Source organism: Nomascus leucogenys, chromosome 4 (genome assembly GCF_006542625.1).
Source record: "Nomascus leucogenys isolate Asia chromosome 4, Asia_NLE_v1, whole genome shotgun sequence".
Taxonomy (NCBI): Eukaryota; Metazoa; Chordata; class Mammalia; order Primates; family Hylobatidae; genus Nomascus; species Nomascus leucogenys.
In genome coordinates, this window is record NC_044384.1 from 79,483,938 (window position 1) to 79,496,757 (window position 12,820).

Here is a 12,820-nt window from a genome sequence, read left to right on the forward strand (position 1 = left end):
TTCAGAAGTTCATGTGCAAAAAGGGAGAGAGGAGAGAAAGATCCACTTAGGCAAATAGAAGATGCTACTAGAATGCAGGGAAAGAGTTTTTCTGGCATGAGCAGGTACCATGATAAATAAACAATTAAACTGGAAAATTTGAACTGGAATTCCAAATCCTATAGGAGAGTAAGAAAGTGAATAAAGCCGGGCTGGTTGTGGTGGCTCACGCCTGTAATCCCAGCACTTTGGGAGGCAGTGGTGGGCGTGTAGCAGGACCAGCCGCAGACAAAACTCCTTCGACATTGAGTTAAAGAAGGAAGGGGTTTATTCGGCCAGGAGCATCGGCAAGACTCCTGTTTCAAGAGCTGAGCTCCCCAAGTGAGCAATTACTGTCCCTTTTAAGGGCTCACAACTCTAAGGGGGTGCGCGTGACAGGGTCGTGATCGATTGAGCAAGCAGCAGGTACGTGACTAGGGGCTGCATGCACCGGTAATTAGATCGGAACAAAACAGGATAGGGATTTTCACAGTGCTTTTTTATACAATGTCTGTAATCTATAGATAACATAACTGATTAGGTCAGGGGTCGATCTTTAACTACCAGGCCTAGGGTGTGGTACTGGGCTGTCTGCTTGTGGATTTCATTTCTGCCTTTTAGTTTTTACTTTTTTTTTCTTTGGAGGCAGAAATTGGGCATAAGACAATATGAGGGTTGGTCTCCTCCTTTAGGCAGATCACGAGGTCAGGAGTTCAAGACCAGCCTGGCCAACATAGTGAAACCCTGCCTCTACTAAAAATACAAAAATTAGCTGGGTGTGGTGGCATGTGCCTGTAGTCCCCGCTACTCGGGAGGCTGAGGCAGGAGAATCACTTGAACCTGGGAGGTGGAGGTTGCAGTGAGCTGAGATGGCGCCATTGCACTCCAGCCTGGGTGACAGAGTGAGACTCCGTCCCTCCCCGCCAAAAAAAGAAAGAAAGTAAATAAAGCCAAACTTACTTGAATTTCCATTATGTCTCCAGCCTTCTGCTGAAAGCCTAACTTGTGTTACTTCATTTTAATCCATGAAACGAACTCTTGAGGTAAGCAATACCTCTTTTTTAAAGCTGTAAGCGTCTTTACATAACAAGAATAAGAACAATTTGCCCAAGGCCACTTAGCCATGAGATTATAGAGCTGGGATTTAAACCCAGGCTGGCTTGACTTTAGTGTCTGTGCTCTTCCTACTTGGCTTAACTGTCTGTCTTAGCCATGGGAGGTGTGAAATTAATGAATACTATCTTCCAAATGATTACGCATTTGTTCTTGAGATAGAAAACATGAAGCATTAATTGGTGGTACAGTTCTATGTAGTTACCTCTACATAACCATTTTTTTTTTTAAAGCTAGACACAAGAACTAACTTCTTTACACCTCACACTCCAGCCCCTGGAAATCACCTATTTCCAGGTCTCTGGTATCACCTGATATCTTGGGCTCTTCTTCTACTAGGGTTTGTAACAGATGGAAGATGTCTACTTCTTTTAGAATTCCTCTCTGAAGGGAGGATGATACTCTGAATATGGAGTATCACACTTGATTATCTTAAGTTTTATTACAGAATAAGACTCTTGCTTCCAGAGGTGTTATGGCCTGAATTGTGTTCCCCTCAAAGTTTATATGTTGAAGTTCTAAGCACCAGGACCTCAGAATGTGACATATTTGGAGACAGGTTCTTTAAAGCGTAGTTAAATTAAAATGAGATATTCAGGGTGGACCCTAACTCAATATGAGTAATATTCTTATAAGAAGAGGAGTGCAGGACACAGACATGTACAGAAGGAATACTATGTGAAGACAGAAAGAAAATGGCTATTTATAAGCCAATAAGAGAGGCCTGGAACAGATCCTTCCCTTACAATCCTCAGAAGAAACCAACCCTGTTAAGCCTTGATTTTAGGCTTGCTATAGCCTCCAGAACTGTGAAAAAATAAATTTCTATTGTTTAAGCCACCCAGTCTATGGTACTTTGTTATCACAGCCGTAGCAAACTAATATAAATAGGATGAAAATTAGCAGTCCGAGAAACACCAAAATTCCCAGTTAAGGATAACCAAGACATTTGGAATTATGTTGTCTCCTCAAAGCAAATTGCAGCAATTTCTCAAGGAGGATTTAAAAGTCTAGGTGATAAATGAGCCTCAGACTCACAGGTATCTCTCTCCTCTTCAGATAAATCTAAAGAGAGAATAATGAAAAGAAATTGACCATACTAATTCACAAGATTTAAAATAAATGCATGGCCAGGAGTGGTGGCTTACTCCTGTAATCCCAGCACTTTGGGAGGCCGAGGAGGGTGGATTACCTAAGGTCAGGAGTTCAAGACCAGCCTGACCAACATGGTGAAATCCCATCTCTACTAAAAATACAAAATTAGCCAGGCATGATGGAGCATGCCTGTAATCCCAGCTACTTGGGAGGCTGAGGCAGGCAAATTGCTTGAACTGGGGAGGAGGATGTTGCAGTGAGCCGAGATCACGCCATTGCACTCCAGCCTGGGCAACAAGAGTGAAACTCCATCTCAAAATAAATAAATAAATAAATAAAAATAAAAAATAAATGCATGTCATTGTATCTGTAGAGACTTTGAGGAGGAGAGAGCAGGCTTGGGTTCCACATTCATGGCAGAAGGAAGGGCAGTGGCTGAGAAAGGTGTACCTGAAGATACGTGTGTGGAGAAATATAGGACTCTGTTATGACAGTGTTTTCCAAACTTGTCTGACTACAGTGTCTAAAACAAACCTATTAAATCAGAATTGCCAAAAGAGTGAGCATGTTGAGGGGGATAAAGCAACTCCTTGGATGCTAATTCACCATGTTTGTAACCAGCAAAAAGGGTCTGGCTGCTCGCTGAACTTCTTTCTTATGGAATGATGTCAAAATAATAATGCATTATGATAAGAAAGAGTGATATTCCTTTATTATCCATGCTAGGTAAGGAGAAGAGTATAGAGCAATTCCGCTCTTCGATTTGTGGAGGGTAAGCAGGGTTTTTTTAAGAAAGTGTTTGGAATACAGAAGAGAGAAGGGGCTAGGAGGTGCCAGGTGGCATGACTTGCTCCGATGTCTCATCTTGAATTATTGTCTCATTTGGTGAAGGGGTTGGCACCATCGTGGATCCTGCCAGGTTATAAATTAGTTGCAGTCCGTCTTATAGTCACCTGGAGTGGATTCCATCATTGAAGTAATCTTTTATTGGAGAAAGAATTCCAGAAGTGCCTGGTCCCTATCAGGATCTGACCCATGAAGCTTCCAAGGAAAGGTAGGACCGGATAAGACAGCATGGTGTGTGCTTAACAAGCATGTAGGTAAATAAACGTGCATAAGGCATGGGAGCATAGTATGGGAAATGAAAGGGAGTGGAGGTTCACAGCACATTCTGAGCCTGGATTTAAAGATGAGAGGTAACACATAGGCAGTTTGTCTCAAAGTTATATCTTGAGACTGGGATGGGAAAGAGGAAAGAAAAGAAAAAAAGTTTAAAATGCAGCTTGAGGCTAGGTTGTTGGGCTGCTAGGCTGCTTGGTTGCATGTTGACTTCTGATTCACCCCTGTTCCGGGAATGCCTCTAAGATTTCTACTTTATCTACTGTTACTATAAATCCTGCCTTGAAGGAGACTTACACAGTGTTCTTGCCTTTCCCTGGGGAAACGACTTCAATAGTCCTATTGTTACCAATCACAGGTTCTTAGAATCTCATGTAATAGAAAGTGGCATGAGGCCCAACAAGTTTCCCAGTCAAGGCCTTTATTAATGGCTTGTGTTGGAACAAAAGGGAGCCAGCACTGGAGTTAAAGGTCTCATGCTGTCTCCCTAAAGGCTGTGCATTGTGGTGCCTTAATACATTTATGCCTCATGCTCCATTATTGGAATGCTAAGCGTGTGGGAGTTATTTGTATCCTACTGCTCAAGGTCATCACCAAGGTCTGATTGCAAAAATTCAAAAAATTGCAACCTCAGGCATAAGCGGGTTAAGGAAAGTGACATGCGTAATTCATGAGATAGGTGAGTGTCACCACGTGTGTGGGGTACAGTGCAGGGTGCATGAGTCTAGTAAGGAGTAATGCTAACACATACATGACATGATTAGAAAATGGCAAATAAGCCTCTCCCTGGGTAGGGACTTTGGTATTATAATGAGGCAAAGGTAAAGACCAGTCATCCTTCTTGTGTTGTGCACATGAGGGTGATAGGGTTAACTTCTTTGAGTGAAATCTATGTTGGAACACCATTTGTTTTAGCTTTTCAAAGGTCCTCCAATCAGAGGACCTTGAATGAAATGAATGGAACAGGGTCGGAGCATGGCTTATCTTGGCTCGAAAGGTTTTTCCATCAACAGGGCTGGCTCTAGAGGAAGTGGGAGTGCAAGGTCTTGTCAACGAAAAGAGTTAAACTGCAAAATATTTTAAATTTGTTCTGAGCCAAATATGAGAACCAATTATCCATGACACAGCCTCCCAAGGGGTCTTGAGAACATGTGCCCAAGGTGATTGGGATACAGCTTAGTTTTCTATCTTTTGGGGAGGCATATGACATCAGGCAATACATGTAACATGTACATTGGTTCAGACCAAAAAGGTGGGAACACTTGAAGGAGAGAATTCAAAGATTTTCTGATTGGCAATTTGGTTGAAAGAGTTTATTACCTAAAGACTTGGAATCAACAGAAAGGAGTGTCTGGGTTAAGATAAGGGGTTGTGGAGATCAAGATTCTTAACGCAGATGAAGCCTCCAGGTAGCACGCTTCAGAGAGAATAGACTGTAAAAGTTTATCAGACTTTAAAAGGTGCCACACTCTTAGTTAATTCTCTCCTGAACCAGGAAAAAGACTGGGAAAGGGAAGGGGATTCTCTACAGAATGTAGATTTTTCTCCACAAGAGACAGCTTTATAGGGCCATGTCAAAATATGTAAAATATGTTAAATAAATATATTTTGGGATAAGATACTTCAATTTCTTTCAGGGCTTGCTGGCTTTTGTAAATCAAAGGTATCTGAAACAGATCTCATCAATTTAGAAGTTTATTTTGCCAAAATTAAGGATATGCTCATGACACAACCCCAGGGGTTCCTGAAAACATGGGTTCCAGGTGGTTGGGCTACAGCTTGGTTTTATACATTTTAGGGAGACATAAGACATCAATCAATATATGTAAGATGTATATTGGTTTGGTCCAGAAAGGCAACACAACTTGGAGCAGGGATGGGGGATGGAAAAGGGAGAAGGAGGGGTGTTGGTTGGAAGTCTTCCAGGTCGCAGGTGGATTTAATGATTTTCTGATTGCCAGTTGGTTGAAAGAGTTTATCTAAAGACCTGGAATCAGTAGAAGGCAGTGGCTGGGTTAAGATAAGATGTTGTAGAGACCAAGGTTTTTATTATGTAGATGAGGCCTCCAAGTAGCAGGTTTCAGAGAGAATAGATTTTAAGTGTTTCTTATTAGACTTTGCAAGGTGCCAGAATATTCCTTGATTCTCTCTTAGATCAGGAAAAAGAGCTGGAAAAAGAAAGGGATTGTCTACAGAATGTAGATTTTCCCCACAAGAGACAGATTTGCAGCACCATTTTGAGAAACATCAAGGAAATATATTTTGGGGTAAAATACTTTGATTTCTTTCAGGGCCTGCTATCTATCATGTTGGCATTTTATTGCTACAAAGAGTCTGCTTTGCCAGTCTTAAGGTCACTGTTTTAATGTGAATGTTGGTCAGTTGTGCCTGAATTCCAAAGGGAGGAGGGTATAATGAGGCATATCCAACCAGTCATTCCAATCATGGCCTGAATTTGTGTTTTAGACTAACTTTTGAATGTCCTTGGCCAAAAGGAGTGGTCTATTCAGTTATTTGGGGGGTGAGAGGGAAGCTTAGAATTTTATTTTTGGTTTATGCTGTCTTGTGATTCTATACTAGAGAGGGTTGGAATTTGGTGTCTTATTGCTACAGAGAGTCTGTTTTGTCAGTCTCAAGGTCTCTGTATTAATGTTAATGCTGGTCAGTTGTGCTTAAATTTCAAAGGGAGGAGATTATAATGAGGCATGTCCTACCTCCCTTCCCATCACAGCCTGAAGTAGACTTTCAGGTTTATTTTGGAATACCCTTGGCCAAGAGGTGAGGTCTATAAGTCAGTTGGGGAACTTAGGATTTTATTTTTGGTTTACAGTCTGGATGGTGTAGTTGGGATCTCCAGAAGCTATAGGGCCTTTACCACTTCGTAGTACAGGCCTTGGTGGGGTGGGGCATGCTGGGGCTGCTTTATTGAAGGTTATGGAGGAGGTGATGCAGGCACTCTTGGCCAAATTGAAATATGGAAGTTACAGGTTGAAGCCTCTGCCCACTGTTGCCCGACAGTGCTAGGCCAGCCAGCAACAGTGGTGTGGAGCCCTGGGGGCCACCTGCTCTGCCATGAACACTGCATTCTGCCCTCTCCCTGGGCTGTGACCCAGCACCCCAGGGGCAGCATGCAGGACCAGCAGGTCTGAGAAAAATGCATTAGTGGGGTTGGGAGTGCCGAGTCCCATTCCTATTGTGTCTTTGTGCACATTCATTCCCTATAGTATATAAACCCTTGGTCTGGGGGTAATGGCACAGCAATCCATCATCTTGTCACTTTGCTGTATGTGACATAGTCATGGGTTCTGTTCCTAAGTCTCTATTAAATGATTCTTTCTGATAAACTGGATATGTCAGCCTCTTTCTTTGGCCTCTCAGATTTCTCGAAGTTTGGGGGTAGGATTGCACAGACTTTATCACCACGGAACACCTGTCTAGTTTAAGAAACACTGAGTGTGGTCAATGCCAATTCAGGCAACTGAAATTCTGATACACAAATGATCTGCCTATCACTAGGAACCCCCTCTAATGATGACATAGAGTAGAAAAACTGACTCACAAGTGATCTTGATGTTCTGGTGCTGCTATTTTGGAAAAGCCTTTCCTTCTCCAAACACTTTTTCTTTTCTTTCTCTAGGTACTCTAGACTGTGACTGGTATTAAATGCTTCCTTTTAGGAATAATGGGTTATTTAATTATATTTTTAAAAGAGGACAATATTATTTTGTTTTGCTGCCATATAGCCTCTTCATTCTGAGGAGAATATCTGTGACCATATCTCTCCCATTTACTTCTAAAATTAAATAATTACCCTATTAATTCTTCAGACAATATTGCATGCTCATCTGTGCCTGCTGTATAAGTTTTGTAAGTTATTAAAAGTCACACATATAAGACAACATCTCTTTTGAGGAGCTGGCAAATCCAAAGGAGCCCAAAGACACAAAACAGAGTAAATCCAGAGCAAGTTCTAAGTGTTCAAGAAGAGTTGCCTTGGTATTTGGACCTCTGGGTGCTATAACAGTCATGAAAATCCATGGGGAAGAAGCAAAACTGTTGAAGTGTGAAATGAGATGCAGACACGAGAAGACTTGACTAATCTGCAAGGGACTCTGGGGTGAGGATGATTACCCTGCAGACTCTTTTTTTTTTTTGAGACAGAGTCTCACCCTGTTGCCCAGGCTGGAGTGCAGTGGCGTGATCTCGGCTCACTGCAAGCTCCACCTTTTGGGTTCACGCCATTCTGCCTCAGCCTCCCAAGTAGCTGAGACTACAGGCGCCTGCTACCATGCCCGGCTAATTTATTTATTTATTTATTTATTTTTAGTAGAGATGGGGTTTCACGGTATTAGTCAGGATGGTCTCGATCTCCTGACCTCGTGATCCGCCCGCCTTGGCCTCCTAAAGTACTGGGATTACAAGCGTGAGCCACTGCACCTGGCCTGTACTGTTCTTACCATGTAGAAATGGCCAAGCTTGCTTATACTTCTGCCTTCCTCAGTCATCTGATGTGGCCTGCCTGGGAGGTTTTGACATAAGTTGAAGCATGTCTCTAAATTTGAGGCAGACCAATACAGAGTTTGCTCACTGCATTCCTCACCACTGGGAAGTAAGTCTTTCCTTGAAGGGGCACCTGGGCAGCATATCTTCATATTCACCTGAAGATCTATCCTGAAAATGGCACGTGACAAGGGCATGCCAAGGGCATCGGGTGATTGCGCCATAAAGGAGAGACTTGACCCCAGGTGGGACAGTGAAGTCTTAATTTTCCATTTTGCAATCTTCTGTTTCAGTTTTAGAAACATTGGTGTACTTCTTGAACTCAATTTCGAATTCTGAATTTGAAAATAAGCCTGACTGAAGGCCTGGGAATGCAATTTCAGTATTCTCAATCTTATCTAAGACACCAGGAGAAAACTGGGAAATTTCACTCAAAGAGAAAGAGATCCTCGTATTATTTTTTCTTGGAAATTCATGTTTTTCTCTTCTCCGGTGGATAACCACCATATTGAAGAATAATGTTTCTGTAAGTTGCCAATTGCATTCTTTTTCTATCATTGTTTGTGACAGGGGATTAATGTGAAAATGAGCTACTGTACTATTCTGTAGATGCTGTGTTAGAATGTCTTTGATAAAACCCTGAAACTTGCTGTTCTTGCCTTATCAACAAAGCTCTCCTATGGTGAGAGAAAAGTAGGTCGCAGTGAAGTGGGTCAGAAAGACAAGAAATGGCAAGAGATTCTTGTTGGCTGTTCTAAGTGTTTTTCATCCCATTATCGCCTAGGCTTATTTCAGGAGTCTTACCAAAAATGGGAGCTAGCAAGTCCTATTTGTTGTAAAACTGGTTCGAGTTGGGAATATGTCACTCACAAAAAATTGACTCCTGACTGATTTGAAAAATCACTATGAAAAACCAAATTTTGAAAACACAGACCCTGAGAGGTAAAATTTGTGGTGTCCAAGAGGATGTTGAGCATGTTCTTACTCATATGTGGGATCTAAAAACATATTCACTTCCCAGAAGAAGAGAGTAGAATTGTGGTTATCAGAGGCTTGGATGGGTAGCAGGGAGGGGAGGATAGGGAGAGATTGGTTAATGAATACAAAATTGCAGCTAGATAGGAAGAATATGTTCTAGTGTTCTTTAGCACTGTAGGGTGAATATAGTTAACAATAATTTATTTTATATGTTTAAAAAGAGAATTTTGAATGTTCCCACAAAGAAATGATAAATGTTTGAGCTGATGGATATGCTAATTGCCTTTATTTGATTACTATACAATATACACAGGTATGAAAATATCACTCTGTTCCCCATAAATATGCACAATTATGTGTCAACTAAAAATAAAAGGAAAAAAAGTGGATTGTGAGATTTTCTCCAGCAGACAATATTGTTACACGATAAAAAAGGAATAATTCTAAACACTGTTTATTGAATCTTAGAACTTAACGCATATGCCTGTTATTCAGAAGATTTATAAAACCCAAATGAAAGATGACAGGATTCTAGAATAGCTTAGTTATTTAGGGCATTTGGGGAAGCACTTAGAACAATAAAAAAGCTTTTCAAAGCAAGCTTAGTGATTTAAAAGCCAAGATTAAATATTCAAATTAGACCCTGTCTACTTGTGACTACTACACTGCTAAAAGTTGGATAAACATTTAATACATTAAGTTGCAAACAGAATGAGTTACTCCAGGTTAAAGTAGAATTACAAGGAATGAGCTAGATAAACAAGTTTCTCTCCTGTGTTCCATCTGCCTGTAATTTATTCTGTAAAATGTGTATAATAGAACCTATCTCATAAAGTCACTGTGAGAAATCACTGAGTTAATAAACGTAAACTATTTAGAAGAGTGCCTAGGGATGACAATGTACCCCAAAAAACATTGAGTTCCTAGAAGAAGAGAGTAGCGTTGTGGTTATTAGAGGCTTGGATGGGTAGTAGGGAGGGGAGGATAGAGACACACACACATACACACACACACACACACACACACACGCTTATTGCTATTCTAATTACCTGACAAAGGTAATAATCACCTCTCTCTTTTAAAATAAAATTCACAAGGATATAGCCCCGGAGCAATGAGGAGATTACCACTGATTTCATTCATCAATTCACAAATTATTTATGAAGGGCCATACTTCCTAGGGCTCATTTTCACTCTGGAAGACACAAACTTGAACAAGAAGTTCTCTGCCCTTAAAATAGGCAAATCAAAAAATAAGCACGTTTAAAACTAAATGCATTCATATATGTATACACATATGCATACACACAGTTATACATATATCATAAATATAATTTTAGGAAGTGAATAATACTGTGAAGAAAATCTATTTAAGTAATAGGATAGAGAGTAATCAGTAGATGGGGTGAGAGCCTGGTAACTGTGTGACCCTGGGCCTTTTGCTGAATCTTACTTTGCTTGTGTTCCCTCACCTGCAGATGGAGATAGTAACAGTATCTGTCTCACATCGTTGTGGGAAAAACTGGTGTCACAATATATGTATGAAACTCAGAAATAATGATGGCAAAGTGATGATAATGTTGATGATAATGATGATAATGTAGTTAAAGCTCAAAATTATTATACAGTAGACAGGGAACCTGAGGAAGTGATGTGTGAGCTGAAATCTGCATTTTGAAAGCCATAGAGCCATAAATGAAAATCTGAGGGAGAATCCTAAGCTGAAGGAGCAAGAATTGCACACACCATAAAACCAGTCCAGTCTCTTCATTTGAAGGATAGAGAGATGATTCTCAGAAGCTGGTTTTTACAATGTATTAGTCAGGGTTCTCTAGAGAGACAGAACTAATAGGATAAATGTATATACACGAAGTGAAGTTTATTAGGAGAATTGACTCACATGATCACAAGGGCAGCCTGCAAGCTGAGGAGCCAGGAAGCCAGTCCGAGTCCCAAAACCTCAGAAGTGGAGAAGCCTATAATGCAGATTTCAGTCTTTGGCTGAAGGCCTGCGAGCCCCTGGCAAATCACTAGTGTAAGTCCAAGAATCGAAAAGCTGAAGAACTCAGAGTCTGATGTTCGAGGGCAGGAAGTATCCAGCAAAAGAGTAAGATGGAGGCCAGAAGACTTAGCCAGTCTAGTCTTTCCACGTTCCTCCACCTGCTTTATTCTAGCTGAACTGGCAGCTGATTAGATGGTGCCCACCCAGATTGTGGGTATGTCTGCCTCTCCCAGTCCACTGACTAAATTGCTAATCTGTTTTGGCAACCACCTCACAGACACACCCAGGAACAATACTTTGCATCTTTCAATCCAATCAAGTTGACATTCAATATTAACCATCATAAACATCTGTCATTATAGAAACAATTTTGTATTGGCATTGAAGTATTGGATCATGTAATTTGTTAATTAATATTTCTTTTGAATTAATATATTCTATAAATTAATATTTATTTATTCATCATTTATTTATTTATTCATTTTTAGAGACAAGGTCTTACTCTGTTGCCCAGACTTCATTGCAGTGGTGCAAGCATGGCTCCCTGCAGGCTTAAACTCCTAGGCTCAATCCATCCTCTCGCCTCAGTCTTCAAAGTATCTTTATAATTTATTTTTAGAGCAGTTTTAGATTTATGGAAAAACTAAGCAGAGTACAGAGAGTTCCCCAATACTCCTCTGCCCTCGACAGTTTCCCCTTTTATTAACATCTTGCAATTGCGTGGTATATTTGCTACACTTGATAAACCACAATTATGGGGTAGCTAGGATGACAAAAATAGCATTAAAAAAAAAGATATCTTATACACCACTGAATCATACAGCTGAATGGGAACCTACTCTGATTTTTTTTTCTTTTTTACACTTAATTATTTACCAGATTTGAGTTCCTCTTTCAAAGTAGCCTCCTTTTCCTATGAGAAAGTACAAAATGAACTTTTCAGGATGATTCTGTCATCTCCAGGTTCAATGGATAGCATGTCTCTAAGGATAAGTGAATATAGCAAAATTCAGTTCAGAGAACCCTGAGGGTCCCCAAGACCTTTTCATGGTACGCGATATCAAAACTATTTTCATAATAATGCTAAAACATTACTTACTCTTTTTTACTCTTCTTGTCTCACAAGTGAATTGTCAAATATTTTAGAAGCTACCTTAACTATTATATTACAACAGATTAAACAATGAATCAAAATAAGAATCTAGATGTTTTCTATTAAGTCTAGCATTAAAAGATTTGTAAAAGTGTAATGTGATGCCATGCATGTAGGATTTTTTCTTTCTGTTTTGTTTGTTTAGAAAACTTATTGTATGTTATTAAATGTTATTTAACATGTAATTGGTTTATTACTATTTTTAAATAATAAATATTTTATAATTTTCCATTATTAATTTCTAATACAGTAGATAACATTTAGATACAACTTATAAAACCAAAAGCTTTTGGGGACCTTCAATAATTTTTAAGAGTGAAAAGTTTTAAGATCAAAATATTTGAGAATTGCTGAGATAATCAATTAAATCTGTCCCACTGACCGTATTGATTGATTCAGGCAAACATGGACCAAAGTTTGAAATGCTTGGTCAAGAGGTCTTCTTTTCCTCTATTATGTGGAACACACATCTGAGGGCTAGACCTCTGAAATCTTTGGTGTTTTTTTTTTTTTTTTTTTGAGACAGAGTCTCACTCTTTCACCCAGGCTGCAGTGCAGTGGCGCAATCTCGGCTCACTGCAAGCTCCGCCTCCCGGGTTCACACCATTTTCCTGCCTCAGCCTCCCGGGTAGCTGGGACTACAGGCACCCGCCACCTCGCCCTGCTAATTTTTTGTATTTTTAGTAGAGACGGGGTTTCACCTTGTTAGCCGGGATGGTCTCCATCTCCTGACCTCGTGATCCGCCCGCCTCGGCCTCCCAAAGTGCAGGGATTACAGGAGTGAGCCATCGCGCCCGGCATCTTTGGTGTTTTTAAAAACGCATTCAGCCTGAGGATGAAGC